This window comes from Rana temporaria, chromosome 9 (assembly GCF_905171775.1).
Source record: "Rana temporaria chromosome 9, aRanTem1.1, whole genome shotgun sequence".
In the NCBI taxonomy this organism is placed as follows: Eukaryota; Metazoa; Chordata; class Amphibia; order Anura; family Ranidae; genus Rana; species Rana temporaria.
This window is the reverse complement of record NC_053497.1, coordinates 50,307,947-50,329,398: the sequence shown is the minus strand read 5'-3', so window position 1 is coordinate 50,329,398 and position 21,452 is coordinate 50,307,947. Positions and strand designations below refer to the sequence as shown.

At 43.5% G+C, this 21,452-nt stretch overlaps 1 long non-coding RNA gene across 1 annotated transcript; it reads left to right on the top strand.

Annotated features, from left to right (window-relative positions):
• Nucleotides 1-975: 975 nt before the first annotated feature.
• LOC120913473 lies at nucleotides 976-11,427 on the top strand. The gene is made up of 4 exons (XR_005743519.1): nucleotides 976-1,392; nucleotides 6,146-6,166; nucleotides 7,764-7,852; nucleotides 11,182-11,427. It is a non-coding gene; the product is annotated as an uncharacterized LOC120913473 (long non-coding RNA).
• The last annotated feature ends 10,025 nt before the right edge of the window (nucleotides 11,428-21,452 follow it).

Below are 21,452 nucleotides of genomic sequence, written 5' to 3'. Positions count from 1 at the left end.
GCTCCCTCCACATGTCAGGCAGTGGCCGTCAGTTGTTGTCACCAGTCCCAGGATCACAAGAGACTTCTTCCAGCTCCTCCCCCCATTCAGATCAGCTGATCATTTGGTTCCACCCCCGGGCTCCGGCTGCTGGACGCGGAGATGCTGGTTTAGCAGGGCGGGCTGCAGGAGCATCTTTACTTTAGTATCTTCCTCAAACATCACCCCCGCTTCCCTGCTGGGTCCCTGAATTGGCTCTCCAGATACTCCCAAAGCGTCAGCCCACTGGCTGGGTCCCTGGCTTGGCACCTGCTGAAGTTTCCCGATTCTTTACCGTACCCGGTTGGTGAGAATACTGCTCCGGTACTTGCTTCAGCTACTCACTGTGGTCCTGGTAACAAGGTGGTTGATCCCTTAGTGGTGACAGCTTCCCATTTACCTCTGAGCACAACAGGTTCTCCGGCCATCAGAACCGTCACTGGTGGAACTGCAAGCAGCAATTCCAACCCTACGCTGCTCTCTTGCTTCTGGATAGGCCCTTAGACAGCCTAGCAGCCAGATATGCCTGGGATAGGTCCAAACTAGCACCCTGTCCACATACATACGTCCACCCAGACTGCCTGTGGGCAGGGAGCTTTTTGGAATCTGTAAGCCTTTAACAAGGGGCCCCCCAGATCCCACCCCAAGCCTATGTGAATGAATATAGGGCAAAATAGTATTCCTTGCACTGCCCCCCCGAGACATCACAGAACGATGCATGCTCGTCTTAAACGTCACAAGGGGTGGTGCCACCAGTGACGTCGCCAGGTAGCCCTGCCCTTGCCTATGAAGGAACTGTCAAACAGTAGGCAGATGGCCTCCATGTCGGCAGGAGCATTTTTTTGTCTCTGTTTTTGACAACTTAGAAATTGAATCAGGTCAACATAACAAATGTGATGAAACAAAATTCTAAAATTAATAGATGCATCTGATCTTTAACAAAATGAAAATTTCCAGCGTGCAGAACAGTTTTTTTAACATTCAGCTCCTATTGATTTAATGGGGTTCAGATTTCATTACCCGAACTTTAGTAATGTTCAATGAACCTGCCCCAAACTGAATACAGGTCATTCTGCTTATCACAATTTATAATAATGCCCTTAGATAAGTTGTATATATAGTAAATGTATCAATTCTAACTGAAGCACAACTTCTAGCATTCATGTCTCATATACCGTAGATGTCAAATGCCACCCTCTGTGGTACTGGGTTAATTAAGGGCAAGGCACTTAATAAGAATTAAGTAGGTGTGACTTACATAGCTCATATATAAACTCATATGTAAACTGACAGTGTAAATCTGTGTTTACTGAAATAACAATACTTATACAATGTCTTACACAATTCTGCTTCTCCTCTTCCTTCAGATCACAGGTAAGTGTCTTATACATAATACTGATAATTTAACATAGTGCACAGAAATGGCATGTTAAATGGATGATTTTGGGATGAGAAGGTTCTAGGATTAGTTTAAGTAGAAGAGCTATGGCTATTAATTGTATGTATATTTGTGATGCGTAATTCTTTACATAGCACAAAGAACAATAATGAGTAGAGTCCTATATCCACCAGTCAGTAATCTTCCAAAATATGTCCATAATGAAATTCAAATATGCTTGCATTTGACTACCTGCAAAAAATAAACAGTAGCAGTAGCTGTTCCAAATGAAAAAAAGATAAAAAAAAAAAATAGTTTTACAGGGAAATAGTGAAATCACTAAGAAAACAATCAAATTAATTAACTAAAAGCTTTTTTTTTTTCTTTTTATACCAAAATGGCTCTGTCCAATAAGTTGTGGCATCTTTTAAGACCTACTGACCATCATGTGGTTGTGTTTTTCAGTCTTCAAAGAGGGTAGTTCCAGATTATGAGGAATATCAGGTATTTTATTTGAATTACTTTCAAATCTTCCTCACTGAATGTGGTTAAGTCCGGATGTCCTTAGCAATGTATATCTGAAAATGATGTATTGAAGGCTACTGTACAGATTCAAATGAGACTGCGGCACTAAGGATTAACTTACACTAGATAGCATGTAACGTGTCTTCCAAAAAATGTGGGTGCTGCCTTACCTTGAGTATGGGTTTGGCATTGTTAAAATTTTAAAGGGATTAACTGCAAATTATAAGCAATTTAAAGGGGTTTTCCACTATCAGCCTTCTGGGCCAAAAGGGATGCTGTCACATAAATGAAGCAGATGTCTCTGCAAAGAAGATAGTAAATACTTACCCCTCCCTTAGTCCGTATGATGAAAAGGAAACTTTTTTTTAAGTCTCATCAGAAATTGAAATTTTGGGAGTATAGATCTCCTGTGCTCCCCCTTGAACTCAGCGGTTCCTCCTGCTGACCCTTATGTCCCTACAGGACACAGATTTTGGGTTAGGAGGAAGGGTAGCACTGCAATGCACCACAGTGGGACATGTTTGTTGACATGTAAAGTGCATGTTACTGCAACACAGTAGTCTTAGTGGACTCTAACTTTAGTTGTTCATCCCAAAGAAAAGGGTATTTTAAAAATGCTATTTAAAAAGATAGTTCACCTTTACCACAAAACTGCCTATTAGGGATGAGCCGAACACCCCCCGGTTCGGTTCGCAGCAGAACATGCGAACAGGCAAAAAAATTGTTAGAACACGCGAACACCGTTAAAGTCTATGGGACACGAACATGAAAAATTAAAAGTGCTAGATTTAAAGGCTATTATGCAAGTTATTGTCATAAAAAGTGTTTGGGGACCCGGGTCCTGCCCCAGGGGACTTGTATCAATGAATTTTTTTTATTAAAAATGGCCATTTTTTTGGGAGCAGTGATTTTAATAATGCTTAACCACTTAATGCCCGCCCACTGTATATATATATATACGTCTTCTTTTTAAAGATGGATATCTCGGTAACGGCAGCAGCTGCTGCCACAACCAAGGTATCCATCTCTTCTATGGTCGGGCGTGTAAACGATAACGGCGGTCTCCGCGGCGGATTCGCCGCAAGATCACCGTTATCGGTGGCGGGAGAGGCCCCCCCCCCCCTCCCACCGCTCTTCCGCGCCCTCTGCCGCTTACCGGAGCCATCGGTAGCGGCGGAGGAGATCGGATGCTGCTGGCTCTTCAGTGAGGACTCGAGTGAGGGCAAGATGACCCCCACCCGTCCTCATAGCTTTGCTGGGCGGAAGTGACGTCAAAACGTCAGTCCCGCCCAGCGTCTTAAAGAGACAATTTTTTTGTTGTCATTTTTTTAAATGAAAATTTTCCCTTTTTTTTTTTTATTGCATTTAAGTCTAAATATGAGATCTGAGGTCTTTTTGACCCCAGATCTCATATTTAAGAGGACCTGTCATGCTTTTTTCTATTACAATAGAAATTACAATTTCCTTGTAATAGGAATAAAAGTGATACATTTTTTTTTTATTATTTCAGTGAAAAAATTATAAAATCAATAATAATAAATAAGAAAACAAAAAAAAAATATTTTAAAGCGCCCCGTCCCGACGAGCTCGCGCGCAGAAGCGAACGCATACGCGAGTAGCGCCCGCATATGAAAACAGTGTTCAAACCACACAAGTGAGGTATCGCCGCGATCGTTACAGCGAGAGCAATAATTCTAGCCCTAGAGCTACTCTGTAGCTCAAAAAATGCAACCTATAGAATTTTTTAAACATCGCCTATCGAGATTTTTATGGGTAAAAGTTTGACGCCATGCCACAAGCGGGCGCAATTTTTAAGCGTGAAATGTTGGGTATCATTTTACTCGGTGTAACATTATCTTTCACAATATATAAAAAAAATGGGCCAAATTTATTGTTGTCTTATTTTTTAATTCAAAATTTTTTTTTTTAATTTTCCAAAAAAAGTGCGCTTGTAAGACCGCTGCGCAAATACGGTGTGACAAAAAGTATTGCAATGACCGCCATTTTATTCTCTAGGGTGTTAGAAAAAAATATATATAATTTTTGGGGGTTTTAAGTAATTTTCTAGCAAAAAAAACTGTTTTAGTCTTGTTAACGCCGAATCTGAAAAACACCTTCTATCCTTAAGTGGTTAAAGTGAAACAATAAAAATTAAATATTCCTTTAAATTTCATACCTGGGGGGTGTCTATAGTTTGCCTGTAAAGTAGCGCATGTTTCCCGTGTTTATAACAGTCGCTGCACAAAATGACATTTCTAAAGGAAAAAAGGTAATTTAACCTCTTTACCACCAAGGACATCCCTGGGACGTCCTCCAACTTGAGCGGTGATATCTCAATGATGCCTGCAGCTACAGGCATCATTCAGATATCCCCATCTTCAGCCACCGATTCTCTGCACCATAAGAATGATCAAAGCAGCGGTTCCGCCGTTTGATCATTCTTATAGGCAGCGGGAGGGGACGGCACCATCTGGTGCTTCTTCGGGCTCTCCCGTGCCATCGGGGGCCCGGAGAGCGAATCAGTCAGCGTCCGCTGCAGAACCATAGAGATGACTGGTGACCAGACGGTCACAGTCATCTCTATTACCGTCGGAGGACCGGGCGCGACGTTATGACATCACGCCTGGTACCCGGAAGTAAACAAAGCCGCAATCGCGGCTGTCGGCATGTGATCGGTGATTCTTTTTTCACCGATTTCATGCTTGTAAGCCTGGAGGAGAGATGTGGGGTCTTATTGAACCCACATCTCTCCATAAAGAGGACCTGTCACACTGATTCCTATTACAAGAGATGTTTACATTCCTTGTAATAGGAATAAAAGTGATCAATTTTTTTTTTTTTAAAAAGTGTAAAAATAAAAAAAATTAAGTAAAATAAAAATAAAAAAATAAAAAAAAAATTTCAAAACGCCCCTGTCCTCGTTATCTCGCGCGCAGAAGCGAACACGCATGCAGGTCCCGCCCACATATGTAAACACTGTTCAAACCCCACATGTGAGGTATCGTTGCATGCGTTAGAGCGTCTGCAACAATTCTAGCACTAGACCTACTCTTAAACTCGAAAATAGTAACCTGTAAAAAATGTTAAAGCGTCACCTATGGAGATTTTTAAGTACTGAAGTTTGGCGCCATTCCATGAATGTGCGCAATTTTAAAGCGTGACATGTTAGGTATCTATTTACTCGGCGTAACATAATCTTTCTCATTATACAAAAAAAAAGGGCTAACTTTACTGTTTTGTTATTTTTTTATTCATGAAACCGTTTTTTTTCCCAAAAAAAAGGCGTTTGAAAAATGATTGCGCTAAATTCCGTGCGAGAAAAAAAGTTGCAATGACTGCTATTTTATTCCCTAGGGTGTCTGCTTAAAAAAAATGTATAGTGTTTGGGGGTTTTGATTATTTTTCTAGCAAACAAATTGTGATGTTTACATGAAGGAGAGAAGTGCCAAAATTAACCCGGTGGGCAAGTGGTTAAAACTACTCACGGCTATAATGAATTGTGGGGTCCCGGCAATACAGATAAAAGTCATTGAAAAAAACGACATGGGTTCCCCCCCAAGTTCATTACCAGGCCCTTTGGGTCTGGTATGAATATTAAGGGGAACCCTGCGTCAAATTGAAAAAAAAATGGCGTGGGGTTCCCCCAAAAATCCATACAAGCCCCTTATGTGAGAACGCAACCTGGAAGGCTGCAGGAAAAGAGGGGGGATGAGAGAGCGCCCCCCTCCTGAACCATACCAGGTCACATGCCCTCAACATGTGGAGGATGTCCCCATGTTGATGGGGACAAGGGCCTCATCCCCACAACCCTTGCCCGGGGTTGTGGGGGTCTGCGGGTAGGGTCTTTTCAGAATCTGGAATAATCCAGATAGATTAGAATATGATTTCTGTGGGATAGACACCAAAGAGATGCTGAAATTAAGGCTGGGTTCACACTATTGCGAATTGGATGTGGGATCCCCGCAAGAGATTCTGCCCAGCTCTCTATGGAGCCGGTTCATATATCTCCAATTTGGCTTCGATGCAAATCTTCACAGGAGCCCCGTTGCATCTTTTGGTTCCGTTTTAGGTCCGAATTCAGACCAAAATTAGGGCTGAAATCGGACCTGAAACGATGAACCAGGACGCACAGGACTCCTGCTGAGAGCTGCCTAAATGTATATTGCTATCACCAAATAAAACACTCAAAAATCTGTTGTTTTTTTTTCTTTTTCTGTCTTACAGGGTCACTCTGTGATGGAGAGAGTAAGTATATATAATATCACCTCAATATTGGATGTATCGTGGCATCAAAATGAACCATTCGGCCTGTGTGTACGGGACTTTAGGCTCACTTCACACCTAGGCAGTTTGCTTTTGATCCATTTCTGCAGTGCTTTTGGCTGTGTGTTTTGCATTTTTTTGCACACAAGATTTTCCTGCGAGTTTGCCGCAATTTGCAGTTTACATGTCTTATGGTTTTTTATGCCCGATTTGTTGTTGGGCAGATTAGAAAACGCAAATTGAGGCAAAATCGCACTACATGCTTATCTGCAGCTTCTCCATTGAAGTCTATTAAACCAAAAAGCAAAAAAAGCACCATTTTGCGTTCTTAAAAGTCCCTGACCATTTCCAAAAATGCAGTGGCTGAAAAAAGCATAGGTGTGAACGTGTTCCATAGGAAACCACGTTAAAGGAACAGTTCTGAAAAAAGCACCAAAGAACGCATTGATGTGAACCAGGCCTTATGCCGCGTACACACGATCGGAAATTCCGACAACAAACCCGTGGATTTTTTTTTCAGCCGAAATTTTGGCTCAAACTTGTCTTGCATACACACGGTCCCACAAATCGCATTGAAATTGTGGAGGAAGAGCAGGAAGGGATAAATTACGGTGCTAATTAGTGATGCAGTAATGATGAGAAAAGTGTATCTTTCTAAAAAAAAAAATACAAAAAGATTTTATTAAATACACAGTATATTAAAATGTGTGATCCAAATATGGTCATAAAATGTTGTGGTCATCAAATTACAAAATTGCAGTTTTAAAGCATACAGAAATCGCATATTCCCGACATGTTTCGCGATTTCTATAATTGCTTGGACTAATCTAAAACTACGGTCACACAAATGTTGTCGGAAATTCCGAACGTCAAGAACACGGTGACGTACAACACTACGACGAGCCAAGAAAAATTAAGTTCAATGATTCCGAGCATGCGTAGGATTTTTGTGCGTCGGAATTGCATACGATCGAAATTTTTGACAAGAACTTTTGCTGACGGAAAAATTGAGAACCATCTCTCAAATTTTTCTTGGCGGAAATTCCAACAGCAAATGTCCAATGGAGCGTTGAAAAAAAGCTCACATCGAACATTTGTTGTCGGAATTTCTGATTGTGTGTACACGGCATTAGCCTGTTCTTGACACAGACTGAATCTCTCGCCAGTCTTTCACTACTACTCTTGATGAGGGATAAGGTTCATATGCAAGCTTCATTTTATGCACCTGTAGCATAGACAACCTGTTACTTTGTTACCTTTCACACGGGCACCTCCACTAAGTGGACATGGACACAGTCCGGCTCTCCTCTATGGGGCAACCGGATGGAAACAGACCGCCTGTCCATTTCCATCTGGTCCAATGGATGTGCCACTTCATAGAAGAGACGAGGGTCCAATCAGGTTCACCTGAAAAACTGACAGGTGGATCTGATCAGACAGCTTGTGTGAAAGAGGCCTAATACTAAAATGTCCCCTTCTTTTCCTAACAGAGGTTTGAGATATATTGTAATACTATAAATTCAACAACTGAGAACATGAAGGTGCTGAGTTGTGACATTTCTGTTCCCTTCAAACACAGACTATAATGGCGTACCTGTGTGGGCGATTGCCCTTCTGGTTCTGGCAGGTTTTGTGCTCTTCATGATGCTCATAGCGTTTGCATTCATGGTAAGTTACATTTTACCTCTAGGCTACCTTTCTGTTCCTGAAGAAATGTTAAAACCTTTTTTATTGCTTTCTGTGTCCCTGCTGGGAAGTTTCATCCTCTTTATTTATTGTGGTCACCATTTTATCTGTGGAATAAAAAATGGAGAATCCAAAATGTTAGAGTTCTTTCAAAAACAGGAGGGGGGATTTATTCAACTGTCTAAAGGCTAGTTTACACTTGCTTCAAAACATGGCTTTGTTAAAGCTTTCTGAACGCCAGTCAAAGCTTCTGTCACTTCGATGAGGCTTCAATAAGGCTTCAGTGGGTCTTTGATGGTCCTCTGGTGGGGCTTTGATGAGGCTTTGATGAGGCTTTGGTGAGGCTTCGTGGGGCTTCAAGCCAGCTTTACCATGGTGGCTTCTATGGGGGCTTTGAAGACCCTTTGAAGCACAATTAAAGTACCATTTTCCCCTTTCCACAGCAGCACTTTCTGCTTCCCTCCTCTCCCATCGGCAGCTACTGTGGGCAAAAAAGGAAGACGTTTCAGGATAGTGAGTGGGGGAAGGTGTCAGTAAATATGTAATTGACAGCCCCTTTTTTCCCTGAATGAACACAGTGAGCAATCAGTACCAATCACTCCTGAGTCCTTTCATCAGTTTGTAAATAAGCAAGAATCGTCAAGGCATTTCCTGTTAATTAATCTGTGCTGCTGAGTCTGCAAAGAAAGAGACTGATAAATCTATGTTCTCAGTTACTTTGTGCCGGAAAGGGAGGGGCCCTGTCAGGTAGGCTATATGGGCCCTGTGATTTCTAACAGCAGACTCGGTTTCCCAGTGCTGGAAATTGAGGGACTCCCGAACCCCAGACAGCCATAAAAATATGGCAGAGATTCTAACTTGACAAAAGTGGAGAAACCGTAATCCTTGGTACACACCTAGGTTTTTTTGTGTGCTAATAGGAAAGTATGACAGTTATGTTCATGTAGTGCGACTTTGATGCAAGTTTACACTCTCTGGCACTCAAGTAGCATCAAAGATACATAAAAGTAGTGCATGAACCTTTAAGTCTATAAAGTCACATGTTAGGCTTAGCGACTGGGGTTAGATGTTAGGTTTAAGGGTTAAGAGCTAGGGTTAGCGTTAAATGTTAGGGATGGGGATAGAGTTAGGGTTAGCAGTAAATGTTAGGGTTAGAGTTAGCGGTAATTGTTAGGGTTAACAATTACCGCTAACACTAACCCTAAATCAAACTCTAACCCTAATTATTAATGCTAACCCTAACCTTTAACCCTAACATTTAACCCTAACCTTTAACCCTAACATTTAACCCTAACCTTAGCCCTTAACCCTAAAGCCCTGTACACACGATCGGATATCTGATGGAATCTAATCCGATGGATTTTTTCGTTGGATATCCGATGAAGCTGACTTTCTTCAGTCTTGCCTACACACTATCAGACTAAATTCCGACCGTGCCAAAAGGCGGTGACGTAAAACACTACGACAAGCCACAAAAAATTAAGTTCGATGATTCCAAGCCTGGGTCGACTTGATTCTGAGCATGCGTGGATTTTTCTCCGATGGAGTTCCACACAGACGATCAGATTTTTCTATCAGTTTTTTATCCATAGTAAAAATTCTATTCTGTTCTATTTTTTAACACCGATGGAAAAAAGACCGATTAGGCCCACACACGATCGGTTTGTCTGATGAAAACAGTCCATCGATCTGTTTTCATCGGACAAACCGATCGTGTGTACACGGCTTTAACCTAACATTTAACCCTAATCCTAGCCCTTAACCTGAACAAGCAACTTTTGACACATAAAGGTTCCTGCACTACTTTGTTGCAACGTTGATGCGTCTTCAGTGCCAGAGAGTGTAAAGTTGCATCAAAATCACATCAAAGTTGCGCTACATGAACAGAACTGTCATATTTACCTATTAACTAAAAAAAAAAAAAAAACATAAAAAACATGTGTTCAAAAATGCAAGAGGCACTGCAAAATGTTTTGTAAAAATGCATCAACTGCAACCTGCCATGAGCATGCTGGTCTTCTTTTAGCTGCTAGGGGTATGGTGTCATGGACAACATGGTAATTTTCTTTTTTAGGCTTTCTTCCTTTATTTTCATCTGATGATCCAACCTGTAAATATGCAATTTGTCAAAAGAACAAGCTCTCTTCCATATATCAGTTTACAGGGATGAGATGAAATATTTACCACTGACAGGGGAGCTTACAATGATTACCTTTATCCTAGAATGAAGAAAACTGTTTGCTGTAACGGATTATAAAGCGTGAGCTGGAGTTTGGCTTCAATTTGTTAATGTATCTATATCTGCTAGTACACCTTAGGCCCCATACACACGATAGAATCCATCCGCTGAAAAATCTCAGCGGATCGTTTTCAGCGGATGGATCCCCTGGTGTGTATGCTCCAGCGGATCTTTATCCGCGGATATTTCCGAATTCCAGCAGATAAAAATTTGTTGACATGCCAACAAATCTATCCGCTGGAATCGGATCCCACGGATCGATCCGCTGGTCTGTACAGACTCACCGGATCGATCCGTCCAAGGGGATCCCCCGCATGCGTCATAATGATTCGACGCATCCTTATATGACTGCGTCGCGCACGTCGCCGCGTCATCATCGCGGCGACGGCGCAACACGTCATCGCCAGAGGATTTCGGCGCGGATTTCGATTCGATGGTGAGTACACTCCATCGGATGGAAATCCGCGCAAATCCTCGAGAGGATTTATCCGCGGATACGGTCCGCTGGACCGTATACGCGGATAAATCCTCTCGTGTGTATGGGGCCTAACACTCACTTCCCCCCAGACTGACAATGCCAATGTCTGCTGGGCCCCCTGTGCTCCTTCATCCAGAGTGGAGACACTCTAGCACTCTAGACACTCTAGCACAGGAGGTGTGTTACTGGCCAAATCACCAGGTGAAAAGATGGAAAAAGGCCTAAAAAACAATGAAAAAACAAATGTAGCCACCACATCTAGTGATTGTAAGCTGCTTTTTGGCTTGGGTTTATAATCCCCTTAAGACCCCTGTCAGCTTTTTATTGCTGTCTGTGTTACAAATTCCCCCCATTTCCTGTCTGGGTAAAACTGTTGTCACCTTGACAGGAAGTGAGGGCAAATTTCTTTAATGGAGCCCCAAAAAAACAGACATGGGTTCCAATTTTTCCCAGCTCTATTCAAAAAATGTGGCTGGACATGTGCTTACAGTTCCCCTCACTACCCAAAAATTATTGATAGGTCGATTGGCTTCTCTAGAATGTGTCTTCATGACTATTTCTTAACATCTTTTTTGTGTTCCTCTTTTTCTACAGCTTGCTTACCGTCGTAGACAAATATGAAGTACAGATGTTATGAAGCTCTAGTTCACAAAATTACTTTAGGATGTCCGTCACCTAAAGGACCACTCCATTGTGTTACCTTGGAGGAAGACTTCATACCTTTATCGAAGGAGATTCTTTATTAATTGTGATCTTGATTGTGGTCCTTAACCTCTATCTTTGTTGAAATAGTTAATGAATAATGTGACTTTTTTATTAAACTTTTGTTATTTAAGCAAAGTGATATTAGATATGTGAAATCATGGTAGATCTTGTGGTTTAAGATTGAAAAAAAAATATTTGGCGAGGGGAGATCCACTTTTGTCAAGTGGATCCTAAAGGGTTAATCCTTAACCCTCTGCATTGTCTAAAAAGGCTTTTTGAGCCTATCATCTCTGATGCTCCCCCCCTTCCACAGTCCCCAAACCAACTCCCGATAACACAGTCTATGGAGTCAGGCTGCACATGCTCAGTTTGGTGTGTATTGCTAGAGAGGTTTTTTAGTTCTTTTTTTCTTGTCCAGACAGAGGGTCAGGGGTATTGCAGTCTCGTAGAACAGTCAGAAAGCTCCTCCTACAAGCTTTAACCAGTGCTTGGCTGGACACTGATAGAAGTCACAAGACTGCTATATACTACTGATGAGAAAAGGTGAAACAAGAAAAGCCGCTCTAGGTGAGTGAATCTCTGGTTAATTCCCACACACACTAGTCAGGTACTAGCCCAGCTTGCATGCTGTGTAACATAAAGTTCATGCGTCGACTTGATTCTGAGTATGGGTGGTCTTTAGTCGGAATTGCATCCAGACGAACAGAAATTCCGATTCTGTTTTCCGATTTTTTTTTTCAGCTGAAAAATTGAGAACATGTTCTCTATCTAATTCCGTCGGAATTTCAGACGGAAAAAGTCAGATGGGCTATACACACGGACGGAATATCCAATGAAAAGCTTCCATCTGAAATTCTGCTCATGTGTACAAGGTATTAGACTCTCACCTCTTTAATGCGACCGGAAAGGTCAAGAAGCACTTTCCCACACCATGGGGATATTTCCCCAATGATCAGCTCACAGTAAAGATGGCAATAGCTCCACGGGACATGTGTAAGTAAAAACATGACAATCTAGTGCTGTCCGTTTGTACACTACTTTATTAAAAGGTTAAAAAATTACTTACAAGCAAAGCACTTGAACCAATTGCATGTTTTCAGGCATATCAATGTACAGGCAAACAACCAAGAAGATGGCTGCGGGTGACGTCATACTTTTAGGGGAGCAAGTTCTTGAGTTATAGTAGCTAGACTACAGTATATAGTGTACTATATCTAGAAAAGTTGTAAACAAAGCAAAAGCTCTAAATAAGAATGATAAAATAGCAACTCCCACAATTTCCCACAGAAAATGAATATAATAACGAAATCTGTAAAATTATTTGCTTAGGTTTTACCACCCTAAAAAGGTCAAATTATAAATCTTCCTCTTGTGTTTTTGTGATGAAGGTCACTGCTCTAATCATTTAGTGCACCTAAGTGAGATCTAACACACTTGAAGTGAACATTTTTTAATAGCTATTTATAGGGTGGCCAATCCTCTGTAGTAGCAGAGGAAAAAACACTGCAATGTTCACCAGAAAAAATTAAAACAAGAAGAGGGTTAGGAGAGCTCTTATAGTTTAGTAAATATACAATATTTTTAGAAGTGTAATGATCTGACAAAGATAAAAAGAACATATGTAGCACCCTCTAGTGTGGTAGAAGTATTATGGGTAGGGTTTGTTAGAGCAGTTAAATTTCCAGGCTTGGCTGCCGTATTTTGATCTGGGTTTGGAGTGACTCAGGGCAGAGCTGGGTGACTCATAGGCAGAATCACTGAGACCTCCCACTTCTTTCCTGAACATTCTAGAATCTTCTGGAAAGGAAAGAGGAGAGGTGGTGGGGTGTTCTGAGGATCCCTGACCGATCCCCAACCTGGATTGGCAGGGGGCAGGCCTCTTTAAATACGCAGGGTCAGGGGAGGAGTTGTTTTGGGTGGAAGCTGGAGATTGAGTGCTAGGTTGTCGTGGCCTTTGAGGGAGCTCCCCAAGCTGGGGGGGGTGAGCTTGGGCCCAGGCTCGGGTGCGGATGGGACCTTCCAAGAACACGTGGAGGTGTCCTGGACAGGAGGCACTGGATCTACGAAAGGACTGCAGGAGAGCACTACCAGGCAAGTCTCCAAAAGGAACTATAAGTCACAGCCAGGAGGGCTGGTGAGTGTCATACAGTTGGGAAGTCTGTGAGGCACACCTGAGAGGACTGTGAGATTGCAGTCTGGGATGGGTACAGAGACAGTGGTGTGGACTGTGATGGCATGGGCAGTGGAGAGAGAGGTAGCTGCAGCCAGGAGGGCTGGCAGGGCCTGAAGATGTGGTACTGGGCTCAGTAGACACGTGGACAGCTAGCACTGGGACTACCTACCCTTTGCTACACTATAGGGGCCCACGGTCTCTGTCTGTAAAGGTCATCTGCTTTAGGCCTGGCTGAGTCAGTGTGAGACCTATCTATCAGTGCTAGCTGGTCCTGAAGAGTGAGATCAAGAGCAAAGTAAAGTGCTGGAGAGTGAGTTCAAGAGTTGTGCTGGAGCTGGAAGTAAAGAGGTTGTATATACTGGAGTGGTATATAGTTGGTCCCATATATCTTTCAGCAATCAGTTGGGCATCTCATAAATATCCCATTTGCATCCAAGTCAAATCCCCTCAATAAAAATACGAAACTAAAAGGACTGGTTTTCTGCCTGACGGTGAATGAGAACTGTGTGCCTGGCTGGGCAGGTTGATGGACGGACCACAATTGCCAGCAGCTCCTACGGGGGTACCGCTACACATACATTTAGTAAGGTTGGGAGTAACCAAAATTTATGGCAAACGTAGCCTTCCACTTTGGCATGTGGAGAATATCTCTGTCTCAAAGCAGGAAGGGGGCAGTCACACTCTATGCCACTGGGGTACCCAGCCCTTGGTCCTCTGGAAAGATGTTATGGTGCTGGGTAGAACTTGTGGGTATAGAGAAAAAAATCCCCGGGGTTTATGCAGCAGAGGCACCCTTGGTAATGTGGAGTGATTGCCATAGAAGAGTCAAACTCATTAGAAGTACTCTAAAAAGCATTTATTACAGGCATTCCGTAGGTAATATGTAACTTTGTCAGTTTATACAATGTTTCACAGAGTTTCAATGCCTCTTGGGGTAGCAATCTTCAGTTTATGTCTATGTCTATTTCTGAATTCCCTATGTCCCAGTTGCACTCTGGTATATCAGTCAGAAAACAAAATGAATGACCGCACTCTGGCCTGCAGCAGCGTTTCCTCATTCAAATAAAGCAGGGAACCCTTCTGACATATTTCAAGCTGAAGAGCACTTTTCTTCTTCTGACTTTAAGGTTATGGTTATCTTCACTGTGCCCCTTTACTACATCTGTACTATTGTTTAGCAGGTGAACCCTATACAAAGAATTTGGAGTACCATTCAAAGCACTACAATGCCTCCCCCTGCTGTCCAAAGCACAGATCGCGTGCTGGCATTCAAACAAGCTCATCCAAGCTAGCAGAAGCAAATTAGATGACATAGGTTGCACATGGGAACTGAATCCATTAGATACATACCTTATGAGACACACTGATTGGACATTTATGGATTCTAGCTTTATTTGTTTTGTTTTATATATGGTACCATATATACAGCATCTCACAAACGTGAGCGCACCCCTCACATTTTTGTATCAGTGACAACACTGAAGAAATGACACTTTGCTACAATGTAAATTAGTGAGTCTACAGCTTGTATTATAGTGTAAATTTGCTTTCCCCTCAAAATAACTCATAACACAGCCATTAAAGCGGAACTTCAGTCATTTTTTTTATCTTCCCATGTATTAAATTATCTGCCCTTGTTTTAACGTTGGTAAGTAAAAAAAAAATTCTGCCAGTAAATACCTTATATAGCCCACCTTCTGTTTCTTGTCTGCTAAAAAGCATAGGCTTATGACATCATGCTCTCTCTCTCTCACTCTTGTGAGAGTTTGCCAGGAAGGGAGGGGGGGTGAGTCATAAGAGGGCCAATGAGAGCTACAGAGCTGGAGCTACAGTACTTAGAACTCTGTCTGAATGTTTAGATGTTGAATTTTAAAAGCAGCCAACTTCTGTTAGATTAGCAAACCTGTGAGATGAGCTGCTTTTAAAAATCAACATCTAAACAGTCAGGCTCTGTACACACGGCCAGGAATCCAGTCAAGAAAAAAACTTTGGTTTTCCTGACGGGATTCCTGGCAAGCTTTTCTTGCCAAGCCGTGCATACCACCGGTCTTTTCAATTTTTAAGAACGCGGTGACGTCATCGACTACGACGAGCCGTCGTTCGTCACATTCAATGCCGTCGCCGCCATCTTGCTACACCCTACACTATGCCTTGTATGCTACCGCGCGTCGAAGGCTTATGGAGCATGCGCAGGTTTATCTTCGGACAGGTAAGCATACAGGCAACCGGTTTTCTCGGCAGGAAACACTCTGCATGGTTCTCTATTTTCCCATCGGGATTCTTGGCTGTTTTCCTGATGGGAAAACTGCTAGGGAGCATACACATGGCCAGGATTCCCAGCCAAATGCTCTCCTGGCAGTTTTCCTGCCGGGAAAACCAGTCATGTGCACAAGGCTTTAGACGAGTTCTAAGTACTGTATTTCACTATATAACCTCAGTCTACTGTTAAAAATACAGTGGAACCTCAGTGGATAATCCGTTCCAGGAGAATGCTCATAATCCAAATAGAAACGAAAATTATTTGTTCCGCATTGACTTCAATGACATGCAATACCGCATGCGGCCAGAGGCTGAGGGGCACCGAAGAGCCTCAGAAACGGCTGGAAAGGCCCGAGGATAGTTTGGCTGACCTTGGCAAACCTTGGAAAGACTCCCTTTCTGAGGTTTGCCAAGGTCAGCAGAGCTGTCCTCGGGCCTTTCCCAACGGCGCCAATCGGCTGCGATCGGTGCTGTTCAGCTCCGGCACCCCCCACCTCAGGCCAAACGTAGTACTGCACACCGCTTTGGCCTGAATCCTGCTCGTTTTGCGAGATAACACTCGCAAATTAAGTTAGGATATTTTAAAATACAGTGCTCGTATTGCAAAACGCTCATTAACTGCGTTACTCGCAATCCGAGGTTCCACTGTAAGTGTAAAATGCAAAACTTTGGTGGGTGTAACAAGATGTCTGCTTGCCTTGTCTTACTGTGGGTGAGTGCAGGGTGTAACAAGATGGCGGCAATGGAACATCACTTCCATTACGAAATCTGATGGGTCGCCTAATCTGACATAACACCGACCAATAATTAACCACCGCCACCCGCTGATCAGCGAAGAGGATGGCAGGACTGAGATCCTTGAAAGTAAACAATACAGAGCTTTGTCCTGTTAGTGAGGATGTGCTGGTTTTTGTTTTCCTGTTTTGTTTTCATGTTCACAGTGATTGGATGGTTGGATGGGATGGGGGGGGGGGGTAGTGGACAGTGTCTGTAGTTTTTTGTTTTTATTATTTTATCTATTTTTCCTTAACATTTTGTTGTTTATTACTTTTTTTATATTTTTTTTTATATTTTCCAGGAATACGGAAAATTGTTTTCTTTACTTACCGTAATTTTCCTTTCCCTGGATCCTCCTCATGTCAGCTGGGAAACTCCCACCCAAATTGCGTTGCAAGGTGGGTATTTTTGAACACTGGCTAAGGAATATAGTTTGTGGGCTAGGATAGAGGTTGTTCTGCAGGGTTCAGAGGGGGTGGAGCTGACCCATTGTATGGAAAAAAGTGTAGCGCCACTGCAGGAAATAGTGAAAATTACAAGTATGGTAAAAACTATCTATAACGTGAAAATATCTCTCGATAAACTTCAAACTTTAAAGTTGATACATAGTATCCATAAAAATGAAAAAATGCATCTTATGAAACAACGTAATTGACATGTGATTGTGAATCGACAATTAGAATGTGTGTAGCGCCACCCTTACTTTCAGTATGAGCACTACGCTAAAGTTAGTGGGGAATGGGAGAATTATTTGCTCCCATTCACAATTTGTTAAATTATGGGCTGCTGTCATTCCAGAACTGTCCTGTAGGTCAGCCTGCGCTCCAGGGGTGTTGTTTCCACCCCTGGGTGACAGGTGGCGCTAGAGGGGTTCTGGCGGAGCCACCTTTCCCCAGCAGCCAATTAGCGGAGTTTTCCCTCGTGGGGCATGCTGTGGAGGGGTATATCTGTCGCAGACGCCATATTTATTGGTACTTCCCGCAGGTTCCAGGTGCGGCATCCACCTTTAGGGTGCGCGCATCCAACGGACCCCGGCGATGGCCTTCCAGGCCGGGGTCGCATGCTACGCGGAGCTCCAAATTGCTGAGAGGGGCCCTGGTGACTTGCTGGGTCCCCCGCTTTACTAAGAATATCCCAGGCTGGGTGCCGCTCGATTGGGGGGGTCGGCTTGCGGAGAACCCGGAGGCAGGTTATCCAACAGAGCTTGAACGAACCATCAGGGATCTGGTGACTGGAATGCTGACAGGTACTCTTTGCTGTCATCCGGTGACCTATGTTCAATCTACTGGGAGGATTCGCTCAATTCGTCCATTTAGCTCATTCAAGTACTATAGGCCTGTGGCAGAGGCCCTAGAGCCAGGTCTGTGGCAGAGGCCTGTTTCTCCCAGCAACTTAAAGTGACACTTCGGCTGCCAGGCTTGTGGCAGAAGTCTGTCCGGGGGCACTTCACCCACTCTGGCTAGAGTGGCGACGAACGGTGACTACCATTATTGTGCTGTTGAGGGCAGGATTGCTCTTTCTATATCCAGGCCTGATACCGCAAGTTCTCTATCGCTTCATCAACCTTTCCTTCCTACTGCATGTTGATGTTGGCTATGTTGGGCCTGAAATAAAGCATTTGAAAACCTTTCTTCGTGTATTGGACATTCGCTCACTACTTTATTCATCAGCTGCACCCCTAGACAACTTTGAGGTAACTTAATAAGCCGATCCCAACAACAAACCAGCGGCACCTGCGGGGGTAGCGCTACACATGCAATTAACCATAGAATAAACAATTAAAGTCATTGTTCATAAAAGTGATGATCTAATAACATCAAACATGGAAAATGCATGGATGGTGCATATAAAAATGTCCTCAGTATGCTGTAACCACAACGCAAGTCAGTAACACCCAGGAGTGCCTTCACCATCCATTTAAGGGGAGAAATGGGTACTCTTACCGGATCCGATGGATCAAACTCACCATACGGCGGTGGATAGGGTTGCCACCTCATCCCTTTAAAACAGAACACATATGAATTACACAGGTTCTGTGGCTGATTAAGGTGGTAATTGAACTCAAGTGGAGCCTTATCTAAATTAAATTAGCCTCAGAACCCGTGTAATTCATATGTGTTCTGTTTTAAAGGGATGAGGTGGCAACCCTAGCGGTGGACCTATACAGCATAGAAAGCCAAAAGGCCGATCTTGTAGAATCCGCTGTCAGGCTCCTTGTTTTTCAACAGGGTGCTGGTCTTTGCGATAAATGGTTGTGGTGATTTAACAGCCAGAGTGAGCAATCCAAATGTACTTGACGTGGAATAGTAAGACGTCCTTCAACCTTTTCTAACCATAATGAGTATAAAGGCATAAAAGGAAAAAAAGGGAAAAGGCCTTCTCATAGCGTAAAAAGGAAAAAAAAAAAATATTACATAAAAAAATCCATCAACAGAATATAATTTGATGGAAAACATCCACATAAATAAAAATATGAAAATGGCAAAGTGTTGGAGTGGCTAGGGCCAGCGTATGTACACGATGCGTTTTGTCTACTCAGACTTCCACTGGGGCATAAACTCACCCCCCACTCCACTGCGCTTAAATAGTAAAAGTGTTTCCGTGTGATGTTATTAGATCTTCACTTTTATTGACCATTAACCACTAGCCGACCGCGCACCGTCATTATACGGCGGCAGGTCGGCTCTCCTGGGCGAGAGCCCGTAGCTATACGGCGGCTCTTTGAGCCGCCAGAAGGGGGCGCGTGCGCGCCGCCGGAGGCGCGCGCCCCCGCTCGCCCCCGACTCCCGTGCGTGTGCCCGGCGGGCGCGATCGCCGCCGGGGGCACACGCGATCGCTCGTTACAGAGCGGGGACCAGGAGCTGTGTGTGTAAACACACAGCTCTCGGTCCTGTCAGCGGGGGAAATGCTGATCTTCTGTTCATACAATGTATGAACCGAGGATCAGTGTTTCCCCTAGTGAGGCCACCCCCCCCCCCCCCCCACAGTAAGAACACACCCAGGCATACTTAACCCCTTCCCCGCCCCCTAGTGTTAACCCCTTCACTGCCAGTGGCATTTTTATAGTAATCCAATGCATTTTTATAGCACGGATCGCTATAAAAATGCCAATGGTCCCAAAAATGTGTCAAAAGTGTCCGAAGTGTCCGCCATAATGTCGCAGTACCGAAAAAAAATCGCTGATCGCCGCCATTACTAGTAAAAAAATATATTAATAAAAATACCATAAAAATACCCCCTATTTTGTAAACGCTATAACTTTTGCGCAAACCAATCAATAAACGCTTATTGCGTTTTTTTTTTTACGAAAAATATGTAGACGAATACGTATCGGCCTAAACTGAGGAAAAAAAATGTTTTTTTATATATTTTTGGGGGATATTTATTATAGCAAAAAGTAAAAAATATTAATTTTTTTCAAAATTGTCGCTCTATTTTTGTTTATAGCGCAAAAAATAAAAACCGCAGAGGTGATCAAATACCACCAAAAGAAAGCTCTATTTGTGGGAAAAAAAGGACGCCAATTTTGTTTGGGAGCCACGTCGCACGACCGCGCAATTGTCAGTTAAAGCGGCGCAGTCCAGAATCGCAAAAAGTCTTCTGGTCTTTGGGCAGCAATATGGTCCGGGGGTTAAGTGGTTAATAGATCATCACTTTTATGGACAATTGTTTAGATTTTTTATTCTATGGACAATTGCACATTCTAATTGTCGATTCACAATCACATGTCAATTACGTTGTTTCATAAGATGCATATTTTTTTTTATGGATACCATGATATTTTCTCGTTATAGATAGTTCTTACCATACAGGTAATTTTCACTATTTCCTGCAGTGGCGCTACACTTTTTTCCATATTTTGTTAGATTTATCCTTTTGTTGTGTTGGCAGCAGTGGCGGCTGGTGCTCAAAATTTTTGGGGGGGCGCAAAGGAAAAAAAAATTGCAGTCTCACTGTGCCCAAACGCAGCCACTGTTACATGCCATCAAATGCAGCCACTGTGCCATCAATTCGCACCACTGTGCCATGCCATTAAACGCAGTCACTGTGCCATGCCATTGTCACCACTGTGCCATGCCATTAAACGCAGCCACTGTGCCATACATTGTCACCACTGTGCCATGCCATTAAACGCAGCCACTGTGCCATCCATTGTCACCACTGTGCCATCCATTGTCACCACTGTGCCATACATTGTCACCACTGTGCCATGCCATTAAACGCAGCCACTGTGCCATACATTGTCACCACTGTGCCATGCCATTAAACGCAGTCACTGTGCCATCCATTGTCACCACTGTGCCATGCCATTAAACGCAGCCACTGTGCCATACATTGTCACCACTGTGCCATGCCATTAAACACAGCCACTGTGCCATCCATTGTCACCACTGTGCCATACATTGTCACCACTGTGCCATGCCATTAAACGCAGCCACTGTGCCATACATTGTCACCACTGTGCCATGCCATTAAACGCAGCCACTGTGCCATACATTGTCACCACTGTGCCATGCCATTAAACGCAGCCCCTGTGCCATACATTGTCACCACTGTGCCATGCCATTAAACGCAGCCACTGTGCCATCCATTGTCACCACTGTGCCATGCCATTAAACGCAGCCACTGTGCCATACATTGTCACCACTGTGCCATGCCATTAAACGCAGCCACTGTGCCATACATTGTCACCACTGTGCCATCCATTGTCACCACTGTGCCATGCCATTAAACGCAGCCACTGTGCCATCCATTGTCACCACTGTGCCATGCCATTAAACGCAGCCACTGTGCCCTTTAATGGTCGCCGCTGTGCCAATTGTCCCCACTATGCCCTGTAAATTGCGTTCTTCTCCCCCCCCCGCCCGGCACTTACCTTTACTGGAGTCAGGCATCCACGTCCCACGATGTCTTCTCCCGCCCTCGATGACTGACAGGCGTCTCAGCCAAT